Source organism: Saimiri boliviensis, chromosome 10 (assembly GCF_048565385.1).
Source record: "Saimiri boliviensis isolate mSaiBol1 chromosome 10, mSaiBol1.pri, whole genome shotgun sequence".
In the NCBI taxonomy this organism is placed as follows: Eukaryota; Metazoa; Chordata; class Mammalia; order Primates; family Cebidae; genus Saimiri; species Saimiri boliviensis.
Window position 1 is genome coordinate 107162314 of NC_133458.1, and position 21191 is coordinate 107183504.

At 50.1% G+C, this 21191-nt stretch overlaps 1 protein-coding gene across 8 annotated transcripts in view; it reads left to right on the forward strand.

Moving 5' to 3' along the window:
• Window positions 1-10094: 10094 nt before the first annotated feature.
• The window catches only part of GRB10 (growth factor receptor bound protein 10), a 200060-nt gene continuing 188963 nt past the window's right edge, over window positions 10095-21191 (forward strand). The window contains exon 1 of one of the 8 annotated variants that reach the window (XM_074379689.1): window positions 10095-10330. The gene's annotated coding sequence lies outside the window, so the exon portion shown is untranslated. Of the gene's footprint in view, window positions 10331-10775; window positions 11023-20689; window positions 21041-21191 lie in introns of those variants that run through there. The other 7 variants (XM_074379682.1, XM_074379679.1, XM_074379685.1 and 4 more) reach the window with 7 other exon arrangements.

A 21191-nucleotide genomic window follows, 5' to 3' on the forward strand; every position in this document is an offset into this window, starting at 1 on the left:
GCAAAAAAAAAAAAAAAAAAAGAAAGAAAGAAAGAAAAGAGAGTCTGTGTAATTTATCCATAGCCCTACAACTCACAGGAAGCAAAGTTAGGATTTGAACCCTGGGTCAAATGCCTGGTTCCAAAGCATATGCCTTTAACTAGAACTGAATTAATGTGGAGCCCCAGTTGAAGGCTCTGTTAGGGTACAGCGACAAACATCCTCCACGGGTGATGGCCCCTATATAAGGGGTCCTCGTGGAGTTTTTGAGACATGCAGACATGGGGGCTCTGAGAGACAGAGCAGCTGCTAACTGCTGCCCTCACTGACTGCTCGCTGAGAGCCCCAGCTGGGACTCTGGACTCTTAATGCCTCAGACACTTAGGGCCCCTGGCAGCTTGGAAAGTCTGTGCAGCCGTCCCTGGGAAGAGTCTTTCTGGAATACATCTGCCCTCGGCATTCAACAGCCCCCAAAGAGTCTGTGCCAGCCTCCCAGAGTCCTATTACAGAAGCCTTTATAAGGCCCTCAATGCCAACATCTTAACTGTCTTTGGACTACTTTGCACCAGTCCTGGTGCCTTGCAGGTAGTCAGCATTTAATCAGTGTCTGTCAACGAAATGAGTTATCACTGATGCTCTAAAAGGCAGCCCTCCCCTCCCTTCCCTTTCTTCCCTTTCCTTCCCCTCCTTTCCCTTCCCTTCCCCTCCTCTCCTCCCCTCCCTCCCCTCCCCTCCTTCCCCTTCCCCTCCCCTTCTTTCTTCTCCCTGTCCCCTCCTTTCCCTCCCCTCCCCTCCCCCTCCCTTCCTCTTCCCTCCCCTCCCCCTCCCTTCCCTTCCCCTCCCCCTCCCTCCCCCTTCCTCTCCCTCCCCTCCCCTTCCTTCCTTTCCCTTCTCCTCCCCTCCACCTCCCCTTCCTCCCCTTCCCCTCCCCATTCCCCCTTCCCTCTCCCTTTTCCCCCTCCCCTTCCCTCTTCCCCCTCCCCCCTTCCCCCTCCCCTCCTTTCCTCTCCCCTCCCCCCTTTCCCCTCCTCTCACCTCCTTCCCCTCCCCCTTCCCCCTCTCCCTTCCCCTCCTTCTCCCTTCCCTCCCTTTCCCCCTCCCCTCCCCCCTTTCCCTTCCCCTCCTTCTTCCTCTCCTCCCCCTTCCCTCCCCCCTTTTCCCCTCCTCTTCTTCCCCCTCCCCTCCCCCCTCTCCCCTTTCCCCCTCCCCTCCTCCCTCTCCCCCTTCCCCCCTCCTCCCTCCTTTTCCCCTTTCCTCTCCCCCCTCTCCCCTTCCTCCCTCCCCTCCCTCCCCTTCTCCTCCTCCTTCCTTCCTTCCTTTCTTTTTTTGAGACAGAGTCTCAGTCTGTTGCCCAGGCTGGAGTGCAGTGGTTTGATCCTGGCTCACTGCAGCCTCTGCCTCCTGGGTTCACGCAATTCTTGTGTCTCAGCTTCCTGAGCAGATGGGATTACGGGCCCATGCCTGGCTAATTTTTGTATTTTTGGCAGAGATGCGGTTTCATCACGTTGGCCAGGCTGGTCTTGAATTCCTGACCTCAAGTGATCCTCCCACCTTGGCCTCCCTAAGTGCTGGGATTACAGGCATGAGCCACCACACCTGGCCTAGTACAGGCTTTCTGAGTTGCATTACTTCCTTATCCCTGATTCCTCCTTTCTTTAGTCAAAGATTCCCTGCAGACACTCTCCTAAGGGAATACTGAGGGAGTGTCACAGGGGTGCTCGGGGACTCGGGTCCTCCACAGACTTATTTCCTAGTTCTAGCAGTAAAAGGCACCACTTTTTACTGGGAACAGTCTTGACCTCCTAACTCACTTCCTGCTGGTTGGAAGCCCTATCTTGCTCTTCCCCAGGGACAGAATATCTGCCATTGGACTTGCATCTATGAGCAAACCTTGCTAGCTCCATCTGCCCACCAGGTGTCTCATCACCATGAGCGTCTCTCATCTGCAGGACATCTATCTCTTTTGCACTTTTTGGATATATTAACTGGCTGCATCGTCACTCTAGGGATGGCTCTTCTCACTGCCCATTTCTGGAAACACCTGTCAAGGTGCCATCCCTATCCTGTGGGTGTCCCTGGTCTCCAGGAGGTCAGAATTCCCAGGCTAGCATCAGAGCCAAGTGAGTCAAACTCCCTAACAGCAGGAGGGGAAGGAGAGGTGGGAAGGTGTGAGGTTAAAATCCCTGACTTGAATAAATAAAAGACTTTAATGTCTTCCTGCCATGACCCTCCCCTTCCTCCACCTTGGATTCAGGGACACATGCTTAAATAGAAATGAGATCACATTTTATGATCCAAAAATAAACGAGAACACCTTTCCTAAAGAGGGAGAATTTTATGATACTGAAATCTAATTGCAGACTTTTGCACAAAAGACATCCCATGAGGTCATACATTTAAATAACTGGTTACATGGAAAATAATCAAATGGCAAGAAATGACAGTAGAAACAGCCAGGAATAGTGGGAAGAAGATAGGAGAGACGGGGAGTCAGACAAAGGGGGCTTCAAATGGCAGCCCTGCCATTTATTTGTTAAGTGACCTTGAGAAGCCATGTAGCTTTCCTGGGTCTGCTTCCTCGACTATAAAACTAAGAAAACAATATTTACCTCGAATTTATTATGAAGATTAACTGAAATATGCATACAAAGTGGCTGGTACAGTGTCTAATGTAAGGTACACATTAAACATATATCATCTGTCTATGCTGAAGCAGACACTTAGGGATGGTGCTTGTTTTGAGAATGAAAAGGAAGGAGAAGAAGGAGGAGGAGGAGATAATAACTAAGGGAAGAAGAAGAAAAAGTACTGAGTTTCTCCTGGAAAAATCTGTCATGTACAGTCACTCGATCTTTAAATCCAACGAGTCCTAAATAATAATGACCCTGGCCTACACTTACATATAAATGAATGAGAAAGACTCTTTGCAAATTATTGTAAAACCTAATTCTCTCCTGTGCAATTGAACATTCAGACTTGGCTAACAGAAGTACAAACCCAAAGTGAATGCAAACACTCACGTGCTTGCCCTCCACCTGGACAGGGCTCCTCCGTGCTGTAAGTACTGATTGTGGGATCTCTTTATCAGGTTCATCTCCAGGATTAGCTGTTCTATTTTCTGTGCAGTCTCATACCTCTTGCAGGCAGATTAATCCTCTTAAAGAATGTATGCTGACTAACTGGAGCAGCTTCTGGCTTTCACATCTTAAACATTAACTTTAAGTGCTGCCTCAAAAACATACATTCACTAGCCCTCACACTCCATGCAGGTTCTGTTAACACTGAATCCTCAGTAGCTCTAAATAATTTTACCAATTAAAAATTTTTGTTCTTATTTTGGATTTTCCTACTAGCTCTGGAACTTTCATTATTAAAATCATGAAGTGTATCGGGATGGAGATATATTTTATTAAGTAAAGTTTGTGCTACATTCATGGTTAATTAACTTCTAATGGAGTTAAGGTGCTGAAATGACTTTTTTTTTTCTTAAGTGGCTGGAGAGAAGCTCATGTTTTTAGAGGCATAACTAGGTCTGGATGCTAAGGGATTTAGAATTGCATGTCATCTCTAGGATCCTAATTCCCAGCCTGCATTTATTTAGGAAACTCCTTCTAAACTAGAGGGAGTCTCAGCTCTTCATTCCCATAAAGGCCATGTGCTATCGGCCATGTCCTTTTGGTGGTCCATTTACCAGCCACCCCCATCCCTGGTCCTTCTTTCTTGCTGGTGGAAGCTGCCCCCACAGTACAGAAGTTAAAGGTGCGTGAAGGTTACATTCTCACCTTCCTTCCTGCTAAGGCTCAGGCCCGAGACCATGTTCTAGATCCTGAAATGTGAGAAAAAATTTCCTAGGGGATTCTGGCATGAGGTAAGGGAGGAGAATGTCCCCTTTGTGCCCTTGGAGACAGTTATCAGGGGAACTGATGCCCGGAAGCATCTGCACTGAGATCTTGACACTACTCGGGCAAGTATGAGGCAAAGCCGGGCCCCGAAAATGATGGGAAAGAAGTCCTGGACAAGGTTGGTAAGCCCTGCTCTGTTCCCTGCAGCCCAAAGCACCCTAATGGGTGAAGTGTTGTTTCAACTCCGAAGGAGATGTCTCAGAAAGAGTGCCTGGCGGAGGGTGCTGAGCTTGCCAGGTTCTCTGCTGCTGTTCCGTGATGGCGTTTTCCTGCAGTAACATGGCCACGTGCTCGCCCTACACTGTGCCTCCCTCCCTCCGTGCTAGCCACCAGGCTCACTGCCACAGTCTCACCTAAGCCCATGGCCACCAGAAGGGTAGAGACTTGCCGTGGTGCCTATGGCCTATATTCACCCCAGTCTGTCCATTATTGTCCAACCCTCCGTCACGACCCAGCATCCTCCTCACCTATAGTCTCCCAACTGGTCTGTTGGCTCCACGGTAGCTGAATCGAGCGTTCTAAAACAAAGCTGGGATCACCTTATGACTTCTAATCATGCAGTGGGACAAGCAGACATGCCATATGCCACGAAAAGGAACCTTCACCCTTGTTTCACATGGTCTACAAAAATGAATTAGAATTGAATGATATCTCTAAATGTAAGAGCCAAAACTATAAAACTTCTGGAAGAAAACATGAAAGAAAATCATTGCTGTATTGGGTTAGGCAAGAATTTCTTAGGATACAAAAAACGATCCAGGAAAGGACAAATGGACCATTTAACTTACAAAAAAAAAACCAAAAAAAAAAAACCAAAAAACAAACTTCTGCTGTTTGAAAAATACTATTTAAAAAATGAAAAGAATGGGAGAAAATACTTGCAAAACACATCTCTACTAAAGGATTCATATCCAGAAAATGTAAATAACTCTTAGAACTCAGTGATAAGAAGAAAACCCAAAAAGAGATGGGCACATGATCTGAATAGACACGTTATAAAACAATGTATGTACACAGCAAATAAGCACAGGAAGTTCTCAACATCATTAGCCCTGAAGAAAATGCAAGTTACATCAGAATGGGATACCACCACACCACACTAGAAGCTGCCCCCACAATATCAGGATGGCAGAAATGAAATAGACCAACAACAGCCAGTGTTGGTTAAGATGCAGAGCAATTGGAACACTTACACATTTTTGGTGCAGCTGTAAATACTATAGTGACTTTGAAAATAGTTTTGCATTTCCTGGTAAACATATACTGAGCTAGGACCCAACAGTGTCTCTTGTAGTTATCTACTGAAGAGAAATGAAAACTTACATTTCCAGAAAAACCTTTACCCAAATACTCACAGCAGTTTTATTCATACTTGCCCAAAACTGGTACTGTCCTAAATTGTCACCAGCCAGAGAATGGACGAACAAGTGGACACACAGCTATCCTGCATTATAAAGGATCATGCTATCTAGTCACTTAACAACACGGGTGACTCACAGGGCATTATGCTGTTACATACTGTGTGAGTCCATTCAGATGACAATCCTGTAAACAACACGGTTGGGAGTGGATTACACCTGTAATCCCAGCACTTTGGGAGGCTGAGGAAGGAGGGTTGCTTACCAGCCTGGGTAACACAGGGAGGTTCCCCATCTTTACAAATAAAGAAAAAGAAAGAGAGAAAAGTGGTTTTGCTTTCTTTCAGGACCAGTTGACTGGAGTAGGGAGCTGGACTGACAAGGAGTGAGAAGACTTTTTGGGGTCAAAACTCTTTTTTTTTTTTTTTTTTTAAGACAGGGTTTCACCATGTTGGTCAGGCTGGTCTTGAACTCCCGACCTCAGGTGATCCACCTACCTTGGCCTCCGAAGTGCCTGGATTACAGGTGTGAGCCACCATGCCCGGCCAAAACTCTTTGCATTAATGTCTTTACTGTTTCTACAACTATACACCTTTCCAAACTCCACAAAATGTACATTAAAAAAGAATAAATTTTCTCGTCAGCAAATTATACCTAAGTAGCCAGCCTGAAGAAACAGCCTTCTGTGAGCCTCTGTTCTGGTTGTAGACATTTTGATCCAAGCAACTTCAGAAAAGAAGAGCTGATATTAAGACAATATAAGGAAAATAGGGCAGGTACAGTGGCTCACGTCTGTAATCCCAGCACTATGGGAGACCGAGGCGGGTGGTCGGGAGTTCAAGACCAGCCTGGCCAACATCATGAAACACTGACTGTACTACCAATACAAAATATTAGCTGGGCATGGTGGTGGGCATCTGTAATCCCAGCTACTTGGGAGGCTGAGACATGAGAATTGCTTGAACCTGGGAGGTGGAGGTTGCAGTGAGCTGAGATTACGCCACTATACTCCAGCCTGAGTGACAGGGCCAGACTCTGTCTCAAAAAAAAAAAAAAAAAAGGACTTCATGGAAGTTCAGATCGATATCTGTACTGGCCTGGGCCCAGGGAGATAGGAGGCGCGAGGGCATCTGTTTGGGTCTTTGTACTTTACACCATCCTTATGCTGAGCCCAACTCGCTGTTTCTCCCCTGGTCTCCACCGTGCAGGTCCCTCCAGGACTTCAGGTTCAGAATCCCAGCGGCAGGCTTCTGATTGGTCGGGTCATCCTTCTGCCCACTGGCCAACCTACCTACAGAATGGGAATCTTTGGGCCAAGCATCATCTCTGATCAATATAATTGGTACTTAGGAATCAAGGAAAACCAGGGTTGTGGAGAACCGCTAGACAGAGCAGTGCTAGCTGGGGAGCACTGAGCTGGTAAGGTCCCATAACAGACACATCCGGTGCTCTCATCACCCTGTATGAATAAGCCTATGCTTGATAAATAAGTATAAATGGTTAAATATAAACCTGGCAAGTAAGTTCCTTCTCATCCCTCCAGCTTGGTGTCTTGTCAAAACTCCGACCCTAGAACCAGCAGCAGCATTCTACGACTAAATGCAACTACTTGGTACTGCGTCCTGAAGAAGTCAAGGTCCTTGGTGGCTTTGCTCTGAGATACATGCCTGTCCCTCAACCCCAAAGACACTTTCTTTCTGTCTTTTTCTTTTTTTTTCTTTTTTTTTTTTTTTTTGATGATTCTCTCGTTTCTTTTTTATTGATCTGGCTAGTGGAAGACCCTTTCTTTAGTTCTCTTTGCCTAACTTACCATCTTTGATGTTCCAGGGCTCCACGGAGGAATGGTAACCACTGGAAAGCCTTTCTTGAATGCCACCAGAGTCCCCGCTTCTAGACTCCAGGGTGGCCTCTCTCTTGTTTAGTAGTGTTTGGAATACTGACATGCATGTAGATCACGCAGGAGTCCATTAAAAATGCAGATCCACCCTGGAGACGTGAACTGTCCAGGGCTTCTCGGGTATTCCAGGGCAGGACCAATTATATTATGACTTCCCTTGAAGTAGACCATCCCTTGCTCCCTGCAGGGGTGGGCAGGCAGCTGCTTTCCAGACACATGCTCGCATGTCCCCATGGGCCACGTGGGATGGCAGCCGGGCTGTGTGACTAGCAGTGGCCCATGAGAGCAGAGGCGAGGGCCACTCTTGCTCAGAGCAGTTAGCTGTCAGGGTGCCATTCACCCTGATCGCTTTCCCTTTGCCAAGGCTACTGGCAATGTTTGAGACAGTGCCCAGGTCTCAGAGGCCCCTGTGAAATGAATTCACAGGACACTATTCCCCAGTGATGACTATTCACTTAGTGTCCTCTCTGTCCGAGGCACTCCGCCTGCTGGAAGGACACTAGCGAAGGGGCACATGGTTGCCACAGTCACCATGCTTACAGTCAACAGGGGAGACAGATGTTAATCAATTCATTACTAATTAAAAATTAGAGTCTATCAGACTCTCTACTTTCAGGTGAAGGAGACTTCTAGCTCATGTTTAGATAACTGAATTTCTTACTATCACGGAATCCTGTGTCCTGACACCTAATTCCAGCTTACATGTTTACCCCTGGGGAAGTGCTTGAACTGCAAGCCTCCCTGCCTTGCCCAGTAGGCTGGGCTCTCCAAGATAGTATATAGATTGAATGGCTGGATTCCACTGTGGCTGCCACTCTGTTAAGAGGGAGCACAGTGTGTGGGCAGGGCCATGTGGAGTTCGGGGGAAGGGAAGGCTCTAAGATACAATCTGTATCTTGGCTCACCCAGCATCATTGCACAGGGGACAGCTGCAGCTTCTGCAGCCACAAGAGTGATGAGTTCATGAACTTGCATCAGAAAGTGGCCCTGAATGGGTCCTGCCCACTGATGTCTACAAAGAGCCAGGAAATGTAGGGAATGAGGGCCCGTCCTAGGAATTCTAGAGATCTATGCCAGCAGGAAAACACTTGAGGACATGTATCTTGGTAGCTTCTCTGTGAATAGTAATGTCTGAAAACCCATACATTTTGAGACAAGTAAATGGAATAACTGACTCTAGACCTCAATAGCGGATCTTGTAACAGAGGGGAAAAAATACTATGGAAGACATCATCGGATCAACTGGACTAAACCAGAATGTGGCCCTAGACTGGATACAAGTATTTTATCAATACAAATTAACGAATTTGGTGACTATTGTGGTTATGTATGATAATATCTTTACTCTTAGGAAAGACAACATCAGTGTATTTAGGGGTAAAGGGGCCATGGTGTATGAAATTTACCAAGTGATTCCAAAAGAACATACCTCTATGTATCAAGGAACTTTTGAAACTTCTATCAAAGCCTCCTTGCCAATCAGGCTATCTGACTGGTGTAGGCATGGATTGCTGATTGGACCTTCGGCAAAAGCTAGAAGGTTCAAAGCTTATGCATTTATGAAAAGTTGGCTCAAACTGAGTTTTCTCTTCTTTTTCTTTTGAGTCCTTTGTCTACAACAGGAGTCCTCTGTGTTTCTTTCTTCTAGGAATCAAAGATCCTTTGACATAATCCTCTCTTGATTTTCATCTTATGCGTTTCGGAGCTTGGACAGATAGGCAGGAATTTTAGGGAGGCCTGTTTCAGTTACAGGGAAGGATGACCTTTCCATGATTAACATCTATCCAAGGTGGGATAACCCCTGCTAGAAGCAGGAGCTATAAAAAGGTGCCTACAAAGGGCTTTGGCCCAATACTGTACATGGCTTCCAATCTTCGCTCTGCACTTACCAGCTGCTTGACCTTCGGCAAGTCACTTAACCTCTCCGAGATTCAGTTTCCCAGTCCGCACAGTGGGACTCTAACAGTAACGACCTAGAGGGCCAGAGTAGGGGTTACATGCAAGGATTTCTGAAGGTTTTGCACAAAGTGCATGCTCACTGAAGGCAAGATATTTTTGTAGTTGCGTTTAGAACACCAAGACCCAGGAAAAGACATAATTACCGCTATGCTATGTATATCCCTGTTTTGACTCCGCAGAGATATTAAGAATCACACTAATGACAATGGCTTCCATCAATTGACGGGGAGGAGAGTCTGTTTTCGCAGTCACTTTATGTTCCCAGTATGACCTCATTTAATCCCCAGGACACCAACCCTCAGGCGGGCGTCATTAGCCCATTGTAAAGATAAGGACACCAGGCTCGGCAGCATTAAGCAAAAATGGAGGGCCTCCTCGCTCCACCCGCACGCCGACGATACTCATACTCTGAGATGGGGAAACTGAGAGTCACAGAGGCTAGACCTCAGACCTGACTGGCCGTGAGCAAACCCAGGTTTCCTTTTCCCAGGCCGGGCGCCTTCGGCCCACGGCAGAGTCCGGGGCAGCCCCAGCTCTTCCGTCCCGTCCTGCTGCGCCCAGGGTAAAGGATCCGGACTGCGGTTAATAGTTGGTGCATTTCAAACAGTTCGCTTACAAATTGTCTTTTCGGGACAGGTCCAATTTGTCTTTGGCCGGCGAAGCCTCCAGAGCCGCGGCAGTTGCGGTCCCGCACCCGGGGGTCCCGCGTCCGAGAGTCCCCAGGAGAGCAGGAGGAGGGGCCCCGCGTACTGGCCCGCGGCGGGAGCCTCCGGGAGGGTCTGGCCCCACGGCCGCCCGGCCCGCGCCCCCGCGCCACGCCCTGCGCCCAGGCCCCGGCTCCTCCCGCGCTGGCGGCCGCCGAGCGGTCCGGGCGGCGGCGGCGGGAGGAGGAGCAGGAAAAGCGGCCGGGGGAGGAGGCGGAGGCGGAGGCGGCGGCGGCGGCAGAGGCGGGGAGGGCGGGCGGGGCCGGGCCAGTTTAAAGCCCATCGAGGGGGTGGGGAGGCTGGGAGGAGGCCGAGAGGGAAGGGAGCTGCGGCCGGGCGGGCTCGGCGTTCGGAGACCCGGCGGAGCCCAAAGTTTCCGCGCAGTCCCAGGGTGGCGGCAGCGCCGGCGGCGCGGGGCGCCCGGGACCGTCCTGTGCGCCGCCCTCGCCCCACGGGGACCCGCGCCCGCCGCCAGCCGCGCCGAGTGTCGCGGGCAGCCACGCGGAGGCGGCGGGGAGCCGCGCGCGGCAGGTACGGAGTTGGGCGGGGAGTGCGGCGGCAAGTTACTTTGTGGTCGGCGCCCCCGCGGGGCCCGGGACGGCCGTCATTGTCTGCGCGCTGGCCCGCAGCGGCCGGGAACGCCGGGCCCCGCGGAGGCGCGGCGGGCGGCGCTCGGAGGCGGGACTGGGGCTGCGGGCGCGCGGCGGAGGCGGAGGCGTCCGGGCGCCCCGCCGGGCTCTCCCCGCTGCGTTCCCGACCCCTGGGGGGAGGTGTGGAGCCCAAGCGGTGCATTCTTGAACCATCTTGTCAGACGCCGGCGGCTCGCGGGCTGTCGCGGGGGCTGCGGTCGAGGCCGCGCTCCTGGGGGCCGCCGCCTGGGAGGGTGGACGCCCAGGCGCCCCTGCAGCTCCGGGTGCTCGGGCTGCGCGGCGGGGCCGCGGCGCGCGCGCGCCCGGGCGTCCGGGACAGTGGTGCCAGACACTCCCAAGTCCCCAGCGGGCCCAGCCTCGGACGGAGGACCTGTTTTTTTGGGGGGGTTCTGTTGGTGACCCGTTACCCGCCGCTGGGGCCTAGCAGCAAGTTGAGGGCTCGCGGATTAGCCGCCCGCCAGCCGTGGAAACGTGATAAGAGCGGTACCGTTTGCAGAAGGAAATTTCTGATGCAACTCTCCGCCTTTGCTGATTGCCTCTCCAAATGCCTGCCTGACGACTGCCCTCGAGCATGTGCGTTATGGAAATTAGGGTATTCTTTACTTTTTATTGTGTGCGTCTTTTCTTGGGATTGGAAGAAAGGCGAACTTTTTGTGACTTGCTTTCACGGAAACGTTGAGTAATGTAAGAGCCACAGGTGATTTTTACAGGGTCCTGGGTCTCTTTACAATGCATTTCAAATAGTATTTTCTTGCAAACTTGGTGCCCAGTTTCATTAAAGAGATGGGGGGTAAAAAACAAAACAAAACAAGGAGCGCTCGTGAGTAAATATGCGTTATTGCACAACTTTCTCGTTGCTGCTGTTTAAAAGGCCAGGCCCAGAACACTTTGTTCATGAAAATGCTGATTCAGCCGTTTGGAGCCCCCGAGTTTCAGAAATGGTGGTCTATTTAAAGTTTCGCTCAGTTTTACCAAGAACACATGTTGTTAGCGAAGCAACAGGAGTTGACTAGGGTTTACAACACAATGCTGGCAGTATTTTAACAAGAGCTGACCCTGAGTTCCTCTCTTTCCAGGAGGAAAGAGAGAAAATCAGAGTTTCTACAGCAATGGGACGACTTCTGGCTGTGACCGCCGCGGTGAAGTGACTTTTAGGAGACTATTTTAAATAAAAGCACTGAAAATCCACTGTGTTTCCAGGAATTATTCTAGCTGTCTAGGTTTTTCTCTTAAAAACAAACAAACAAACAAACAAAAACAAAACTCTACGATCACTACACATAATATTTGAGTTTTACTGGGAGCACTTGAAAGCGAAGGGCAACACAGGCCAATCCCCAGATTACAGGGAGGGAATTTGAGGACAGACAGAGTTACACACCCAGCAGGCATTGCTCCTGTAACTGAGAAGTGTAGCGACGGATACTTCTGTAGCATTTCACAGTTTACAAGGCACTTTCAAAAACCTTGTTGCTTTTAATCTCCTCTACAACCTCCTGATCCCCATTTTACAGGTCTGAAAACCAAGGCTCAGGAGGTTAATTGGCACACCTGAGGTTATACTGTCAGCAAGTGACAAAGCTGTCACTGGAACCTAAGCTTTAGATCGTTTTAGTCTTGTGTTTTATTTGCAAAAGTACATCCACCTCTGAAAGAGAAATGGCGTGGGGCAGGTATGTCTAGCCTGCCAGTCACACACTTGGAGAACTAGGAGGCTCTGTGACGATTGCCTAGTCTGGGGGGCTCCCAGCCTTCAAGGTTAATGCCATCTTACCAGAACATTATAAATAGTTCCTTTTAGTTTCTTACTTTTTACACTTAAGTACACATTTATTTTGGGAAGAAATTTTGATATCCGTGAAGTCATGAGTTTTGATGTGGTAGTTATATTTACTGTAAATAAAAAAGTAGTTATGTTTACTGTTTACTTAAAATAGAAAAGCTGTGTACTCCTAAAGTCATTTATTGCATATTACCCGTTGTCTGGTCACTTTTGGGGCAGCTTGGACCATTTAAAATATTTTTCATCTGTGGATCAGGAACCCAGAGCTGGGCAGGTTCATGCCAGCTACTTGTCCAGAGCTTTGTATGGTGACAGACACCAGGATTGGGACCCAGGGCAGCCCTGGCCCAGTTTCAAGTGCTATGTCTGTGTCTACTCAGCCTCCAGTAGGAGAAGAGAGCAGAGTCAGTCTTGAAGAGTTAGCTCAGAAGTCGATTGGTGATCTCTCTGGGTGGAGACTATATAATATATAGAACTCAAACTCCAACTTGAACAAAGACATCTGTTGTGCCTTTGGCTTCATCTTAGAGCTATAGAAATTCTTGGTTGGTATATCTGATAAAACCTAATGCTTTAAAGGTAGCATAATTTAAGGAACGGAACCCATTTTCTTGGAATTCTGTCTGACTTTTAACTGCAGGGGGGAGAGAAACCTATGGGATAGTAGAACGTATTTGAGCTTGTATCTGGCATTCGGTTGCCAGCTCAGAGCTAACTGCAGAGGATTTTGGTCCTGCTTCCTGGAGGGGAAGCCTGTGCCTTTGCACGTTTGCTGCATAATCCCCTCGTCTGTTTCTCAGTTTATGAAACCAACGTGGCATTGCATGGCTCCTGAGAACCTATTTGCCTTGTCTTTTATTTAGGTAATCAGTCGTTTAAAGTTTAAATAAACCTCTTTTTTTTTTTTCCTGCTAGTGGAGACTTTTCTTTTAACCGGTGCTATTTTATTTTTTTACTTAACTGGAAGATTATGGAAGAAATTAAGGTCGTCCAGCTACTTCGTGGGTGAGGCTTGGCAGACAGATACTTTGGAGTTCTAGGGGACCGCTTTCAGTTAGGGGTATAACTCCTCTGATCCATTCAGCCACTAGCTGGTATTTAATTTGTGTGAATCTTTTAGCAGCACAGTTTTAGGGAGCTGCATCTGTTTTCCGTCCTTCTTCCTCTTGGCTGGGACACCTTTGCATTGGGCTCCCACCCCCCACCCAGAGCACTTCTGAACTGATCTCTGAGGAATGAGCTTTCCTGCATGTTTGTCTTCGGGAGGCTTTTGTCCATGCTCCTGGTGATCACCGGGGCCTGTTAACGGCAGGGAAATAAAAGCAGGCAAAGCTTAGAACCACCCGCTCACTTGTGGAAAGGCAGGCTGACGGCTCTTCTCTAATAATGGATTGAAAAATGGTGTGATTGTCCTTTGAGATGGCAATGGAAAAAAGCCATTTCCCGGGGTTATCAAAAATAATCTCAGAGGTAGAAATGAGTGGTTGTGATTTTTTTTTTTTTTTTCTTTTAGGATATAGTGACTCTAAGGAGAGTTTTCTTTTCTCCTGTATTAGAATATTCATATTGTAGAACCATCTACTTTACATATAGATTTTGGGGAAATTCTCGTCTTTTCAGATCCCTAATTTGAGGAGCTTGTTACTTGGGCTGCGTCCAGCAGCAGAGTGAACTTTTTGTTGTTAACGTCCAGCTGGGGAAGGGGTGCTGGGGAGGAATTACGCCTCCCACCGTATCACTTCCTTTCTGCTCTGTTTGACCAGGGCAGCAGCCAGCACTGACGATTCCGCCAGGCACACTGCCTCGGATGACTCCTGCTTGTACTGCTTACTGGTTTGGCCAGCCTGAACAAGCGAACCAGCCTGATCCGCTAAAATGGAGGCCATAGGCGAGTTTACCTCCATGGCTTGTTGGGAAGGTCGCATGTGGTGCGATGTGTGTGGCTGGCTCATGTGGTCTTCGTGGCGGTGTCTGTAGGCACTTTGCACAGTTGGCCTTAGAGCAGCTTGTGGACTTGATCACATCCTGCTTGCTATTAATTTATAAGATTGGTTAGAAAGGGGGCTTGGCTTTTCTATTTTTGCCTTCCAGTGCTTTGTACATGCTAGTTGTGCGACATCTTGTGAATTTATCTGAAATGTTCTTTGAGCCATGGTCAGTGCTCGTAAGAATCCTTTTGTTGACTCTGTTTAGTGTGACAGCCTGAACTCCTCACAGGTAGAATTCTAAGAGCACAGATAGCTGGCGCGCTGCAGACTTCACTTAGCTGCAAACCATTTGAACCAGATAACAGTGAAGAGCTGGTGTCAAAAATTGGTTTCCTGCAACGAGGAGCAAAAGATGTGAAGACCCCTGCAGCGCGCAAGCTCTGACGGGCAGCGGCGTTGGGTGTGTAGACAGATCTCTGGTCTCTGGGCCTGTGGAGCCTGTGGCATTTGTCTTTAGGCCCCCGCGGTTGGTGTCTGGACTCTACAGAGGCACTTCTTCCTGCTGAGACTAAAATAACTGTGGACCGCTTATCCTGGACAGGCTGATGTGCCCCTGGGATGTGGCTCCCAGCTCTATTCAGGACTGTGCTGGTGGGAGTTCTGCTTCTTTCCTGAAGTCCTTGCAAGGTTTTGAGTCCGGTAAGTGGAAGGGGGCACGCACAGCCGCAGTCCAGCCTGTTAATATGGGGTTCCTAAAGCACTCGGCACAGAAAGTGCTTTGGCGTGTGTTGGTCCTCATCATTGTGCCATTAAGGTCACCACAGCTAATGTGGGGTCAGTGCAGGTGGCACTGCGAGGCGGACTGCTGTCTGTCTGGCCCTGTCTGTGAGCTGTCAGAGGTCTCACTCCGGGGGCTCTGTCAGGGCGTCCGGGCAATGGAGCACCATGAGGAATAGCTGAAGACCTGCCTCCTACCTTCCCTTGTCCTTTCACATGGGAATCGAGGGTCAGGAACCCCTAAGGCTGCCCACTGCAAGCTGCCTGGACCCCACTGAGACAGCAGGTCCCCACTTCTCTAATGTGTGGGGCCTTTAGTTTACTTAATTGAATTTTTAACTTTTATCCCTGGCAGTATATAGGCAGTAGCTTCCAACCTTTTGTAAGTGAAGAATCCCTTTTCGTATCAAAACCTTTATTATACCACATATCTCATAGTCGTAATTTTTGGATTCTCTGCTTTAGAAACTCGTAGTGACTAGAAGCTACCATGAGTTGAGTAACTTTTAAATTCAGAAGTTTGTACCATAGCCTCCTGCCCAGCGACAGCACCTGGTGCTAAGCTTGGGCCCCTGGTTGGGATTGCTTTCCTACAGGGTCTTTACATCCTGTGGAAAGCTGAGCTGGCTGGGTCGTGCCTGGCGTCCTGTAGTTGTCCTGTATGGGCTGGTTTCAGCCAGAGGCCACCTCACCCACCCATCTTTTCACCCTGACCACACCACCCTGGCCCAGGACAGGCTGCAGGGGTGTTACCTGAGCCTCCAGGTGTCTTTTTCTAGGGCACTGGCCACTCTGTTCTGAAGAAAACTGCATGCATCTCACAGAGTTCCCCTCCAGAGAGACGAACCCTGAGTGTGCATCTCCCTAGTGATGAGATGGGGCGACGTGGGAGGGGTAAAGCAGGAAGGCCTTTGAGCTTCACTGTCGCCTCGTCCCTCCATCGCAGGCCTCCCCGGCCTTCTCCCCAGCGGGCCCTGCAGGGCAGTGAGTGGACACAGGCTGCCCCGTGCCTGCCCGCCGTCCCTGCCCGGGGTGCTATCCCCCTGCTGTCCTTGCCTGTCCATATCACAGTGTTTCTGTTCTCTTCATCCGAAGGGTCATCCCATTTTCTAACTCCTCCACACCCAAAGCAAACTATTGTAAAATTTAGTTTGATATTTAAAATCAGAGTGATCTGTAGACATAGTTTAAAGATGAAATAATTCCCCAGAAGTAACTTAAATCAGCAGACTCTTTTTTTTTTTCTTCCCCTATATGTACCTCAGTATTTCCAAAGAGGTCTAAACAATAGATTGCGATTCCTGGCAACCTCCTCCTCCCCCTGCTCTCCAGAGCCCGGTTTTTCATGTTATTCTTTGATTTCAAACCGCGTGGAAGGTGAGGATGGTGCTCTTTTGCCACATCCCCCCTACACTCTTCTCGTCTCCCTGTTGTCTCTTCTGGTCCGTTTGGCTCCGTCAGTATGCGGTGCTGGGACGGTCCCGTAATGCTGCTCATAGCTGAGCCACGTAGAATACTGTGATAACTGCGATGGTCTCCTAGGGCATTTTGTTTTCTCCTGGAGTTGTTTTTGCAGTTGTTTAAATGCACGTGTCATTATCCTCTCCAAACAGAGTTGTGTGAATCTGCTTTCCAAGGCCTCAGGCGATCTGCAGGTTGGTCTTCGGAAGCCGTTCCCCGTGCGCCTTCGGCCGCGCAGCAGGCCGGGCTGCTCTGGGGCTCCCTGCACGGCTGCTGTCTCGGAGTCTTTCTTCTCCATTGTCCTGGGAGTGCCCCTTTGCTTTTCTCTTGGATCGCGTGACTTTTCTTTCTGGGTTTATCTCCAGAATTTGATGGAGTACTTTCCGTAGGAAGTCTCCAAAAAGAGGCACACAAAGTGTGTCAACTTTTTGAGACCTTGCGTGTCTGGGAAAATGTCCTCCTTTGACTCTCACGGTTTATAGTTTGTCCGAATATGGATTTCTAAAGTAAAGATAGTTTTCCCTAAAAAATTTGAAGGCTTCCATTGCCTTTAGGCAGAAGGGGGTTGAGAAAGATGCTCTTCTGATTCTTCTTCTTTTTTTTTTTTTTTTTTTTTTTTGAGACAGAGTCTTGCTTTGTCTCCAGGTGCCAGGCTGGAGTGCAGTGGCGCAATCTCAGCTCACTGCAACCTCCGCCTCCTGGGTTCAAGCAATTCTCCTGCGTCAGCCTCCGGAGTAGCTAGGACTACAGGCGCGCGCCACCACGCCCAGCTAATTTTTGTATTTTTTAGTAGAGACAGGGTTTCACCATGTTGGCCAGGATGATCTCAATCTCTTGACCTCGTAATCCACCCGCTTTGGCCTCCCAAAGTGCTGGGATTACAGGCGTGAGCCACCGTGCCTGGCCCGCTCTTCTGATTCTTGATTCTGTGTATGAAAGAGTACCAGAGCGGATTTTCGGTTTGTTTTTTGTTTTGTCACGTCTGGGCGTTTGTAGGATATTCTCTGTGCCTTTGTTCCAAAGTTCCTTGAAGATCTGTCTTCTTGTGTCTACACTTTGTGTGCAGTGTATCTTGAGGGCCCATGTAAGCTGGAATCTCAGATCCTTCTGGTCTTGGACATGTATTTGAATTAATTCTTTCATTTCTTCCATTTTCCTCTTTTCTCTTTCTAGGATGGCAGTTATTTGGATTTTAGTAACCTGGATTGGTGCTCTGTATTTTTGATCTAATCTACACAGTCTGTAACTGCTGTGTTGTTTTTAGGTTTTGGGATATGTCTTCATTTTGACCTTTTAACCTTTTTATTGGATTTTGTTTCTATTTTCATTTTGAATTTCTTAGGACCTTTTTTAAAAATAGACTTTAGAGCAGTTTTAGGTCCACAGCAAAACTGAATGGAATGTCCAGAGACTTCCTTCATACCCTCTGCTCCACACACCCACAGCCTCTCCCACTACTGGGAATCCTGTACATTTGATACAATTGACGATTGACACATAATATTGACGTTCAAAGTGAGTATTCTTTTCTTAATCGCACGGTATTCTTATTTCATAGATACATCTTTTTACCTCATTTGTATATATTAATTTTAAAAAACTTTTTGTATATCGTTTCTCCTCTACCATTTGTAAATTATTTACTTTTCCTTTTTTCTGCTTGTGTCCAGCTTACCTGGAAAGCAGAGCCTCTGGCAAAACCTTGTGTGCTTCTGTGGTAGGAGGGTGCGCCAGCCTTGGGGAGGGAGGCTGGCAGGAGGGATCCTGGGTACACGGTGAGGCAGGGTGTCTACGGCGGGCAGTGCCTAGCATTGAGTGAAGTCTGTGGCTTCACATGTGGGGCTGGCTTGTGTCACGAGCTCCCAATCCTCCAGACAGTGCTGGGAAGGGATTTGGGGTGGAGGATGTGTCTCCTATCAGTGCTCGTTGTGGGGGCACCCCTGAAGCCCATGCCTGCCTTTGGGTCTCTTCTCAGCTCTGCAGGAGCCTCTTTCACTTCTGTTGGAGGTGTTGCTCTGGTAGCTGCTGGCGATGTTGGTAGGATTCATGTGGCAGCTAGCATGTGATCCACCACATCTTTCTGGAAGTAAAGGCATGGCTGTACCTGCTGACCCTGGTCCAGAGACCCGTGTCCCTGCTTCCAGAAAAGAAGTCACCAAGCTGATGGAGCTGGAGAGAGGACCCAGTATGAACTGGGGCCCAGCTCTTCCTGACACTTCCAATTAATCCTCTTGTTTTGGACTCTGTGTTTCCCATTTCCAGAGGTGAACTGTAGGTCTCTTTCCTGAGACTTTCTGGACTTCCACTGAGTATGTCATCAGGCTTCATCTCCACTTTCCAGCTTAGCCTTTAGCTCCTTTGCTGCTAGTTACCCCTTGTCCACTGGCTCTTCTGACTTTTCAGAGATTCTATTCCTGTCGTCCTAGTAAAGCAAAATGTGCGTCTCGTCAGCCATTAAGTGAAGGTCTGGCTTTTCAAGATTCCTTTTCATCATCAGATCATTTCTCTCTTGTTTTTCCCACATCCAGGAACAGCTGCTTCAAACTGAGACCTCTGCCATTTTGTAATAGAGGGGAGTGTGGCAGGGAAGCCCTCTGTCCTGTACAACCTGTTGTTCTAGCCCAGGAGACTGCAGGGTGTGTGGGATGTTCAGGCAAAGGAGTTTGCCATCCAGGCTGGGAGCTGCTGGGCACAGAGTCAGAGGAACCCCTGAGCCACCTTCCCGGGGTTGACTGCAGAGGTGGGTGGAGCCACTGTGTCAGACCGCAGAGAAGCCTCAAATCTGGAGTCTGGAAGGAACGTGGAGTTCTCCCAGTTAGTAACTTGCTCTGGACTTTGGACAAGCAAGTTACTTGCTCTCAGCACTTCGGTTTCTTCCAGAATCTCAGGGTTCGAGTCTGTGCTTCCATCTCATTCTGTGGCTCACGATGTTCTCCCCGTGACATCTCCACTGAGGATGTGCAGTTAGAATTAAAAGCAATAACACCTTCAGTGTTTCTTTTAGTAGCCAGGCCCTGTGTGGTCAGCCTGGACTGTGAGAAAGCCTTGTTACCCTTCGTGTGGTGTTGAACACGCTGCTCTCGGCTGCTCTCAGAACTAGCCTTAACTCTGCTTTTGTTTGATCGAATTAAGCAGATTGCAATTTTGTGGTCATGACCACCTTGGAGCCTCTCCTTTCTGGGGTTGGAGGGCGGGGGTATATCTTCGGTTTCTTCAGCCTCTCTGGTGCCCTTTAGGGGCCTGAGCTGGCCTCAGAGCAGTTGGACTAGAGTAGCTTTTCTGCTCTGTGAACCCCAGGCTAAAATGGGGTTTTCCCAGTGCCTTGCCCCTTAGTGGGTGTGAATGCAGTATAGGATATCAGTTTCAGAAGCCGTCCACTGTTGACTGTTAGTTACAGCTGTCTACAACCTCCAGCTTTTCCTACCATGTTCTCGGCTAGAGGGGAGTAGAAAATCTCTTACTGCTTGCTGTGGCCTTGTAAACTGCAGTGAATATCTCCAGACCTTCTGTTTTGCTTCCATCATTGCAGGCTCATGCGTGTATCTTTGTGGGGTGTGTGTGGTGTGTATGTGTGTGTGTGGGGGGTGTGTGGGGGTGTCTCTGTGGTGTGTATGTGGGGTATGTGTGGTGTGGGGTGTGTGTGCGAAGGGATAGCGGATGCTCAGTATGTGTAGGAAGGATCTGTTCTTTTCCCTCGCTGACTCTCAGTTGAAATGGAACGCTACTTTGTCCTCGATGTTCAGTAACGTTACGCCTGTGGCTTCCAGAAAGAGCCTCTCCCTTCCTGGTTCTTGCTCTGACATTTTGGGGACATTTTGGGGAGGGGGTGAGACGACAGTGACCGTGGAAGAGCAGAACTGGCCAGCCCTGCAGGTGGGAGGCTGCTCCTGCTGGCGGCATCTCCGACTTGCCGCGGCCGCGATGTCCCCGGCCCCGCTCTGAATGCGGCGTAGCGGGTAGACATGGAAGGCGTTCGGCATCGTGAGAGTGGCCAGTGTGAGCGTCCTTGCCCATCAGGCGGGGGGGCTGTGGGGGAGGAGAGGAGGCAGTGGAGGGAACAAGGGGTTCTTCAGGGTTGCCATGAGAACCAGGGATCCGGGGATTGGGCAGCAGAGGGCCCCCGCCGGGCGTTGGGGCGTGGCCGCGTCACATGGGTTCGGTCCTGGGATTCCTGTTGTGCTCCAGGACCCGGCACTGCTCTGTCGTCCTCCCGCTTCTCGGGAGCGCCCGATCCCTCGGCGGCTGAGGATTGCGGCCGGGCAGCGGCCGGCTCCGCGGAGGGGCCTCCGGGCACCTGCGCGGTGATGGCGCTGGGAGCCCCCGGGCGCGCTCGGGCGGCGGCGCGGCATCCCACCCTCGCCCGGATGGCGTCCCCGGAGGCGGCGCTGGCCCGCTTTCCGTGCTAGCGCGTTCGCCTGGCTCGCGGCGGCCTCGGGCCCGGGTCGGCTTTCTGCGCCGCAGGCCCCTGTCCGGGGCGGAGCCGTGGAGGAGCAGCGCGCCCGGCTGCCGGCGCTGTCCATGCGGAGCGCTGTCCACGCGCCGGGCACTGCGGGGGCCGGGCCCCGAAGCCCTCCCAGGGCCGGCGGCGCGCACGCAGCGACCCCGTGCGGCGGGTGCCGCCGCCCGCTCTCCAGGTACTCAGGTGGGCTCCGCCGCGGGCGCGGGGCGCGGGGCGCGGGGGGCGGCGGGCGGCGGGCGGCGGAGGGCCTGGCCGCGGCGGACACGGCCGGGGAGGGAGGCCGGGAGGTCTTGCCGCGCGGCGCCGCGTCCGCCTGCCGCGGGCTCGCTGCAGT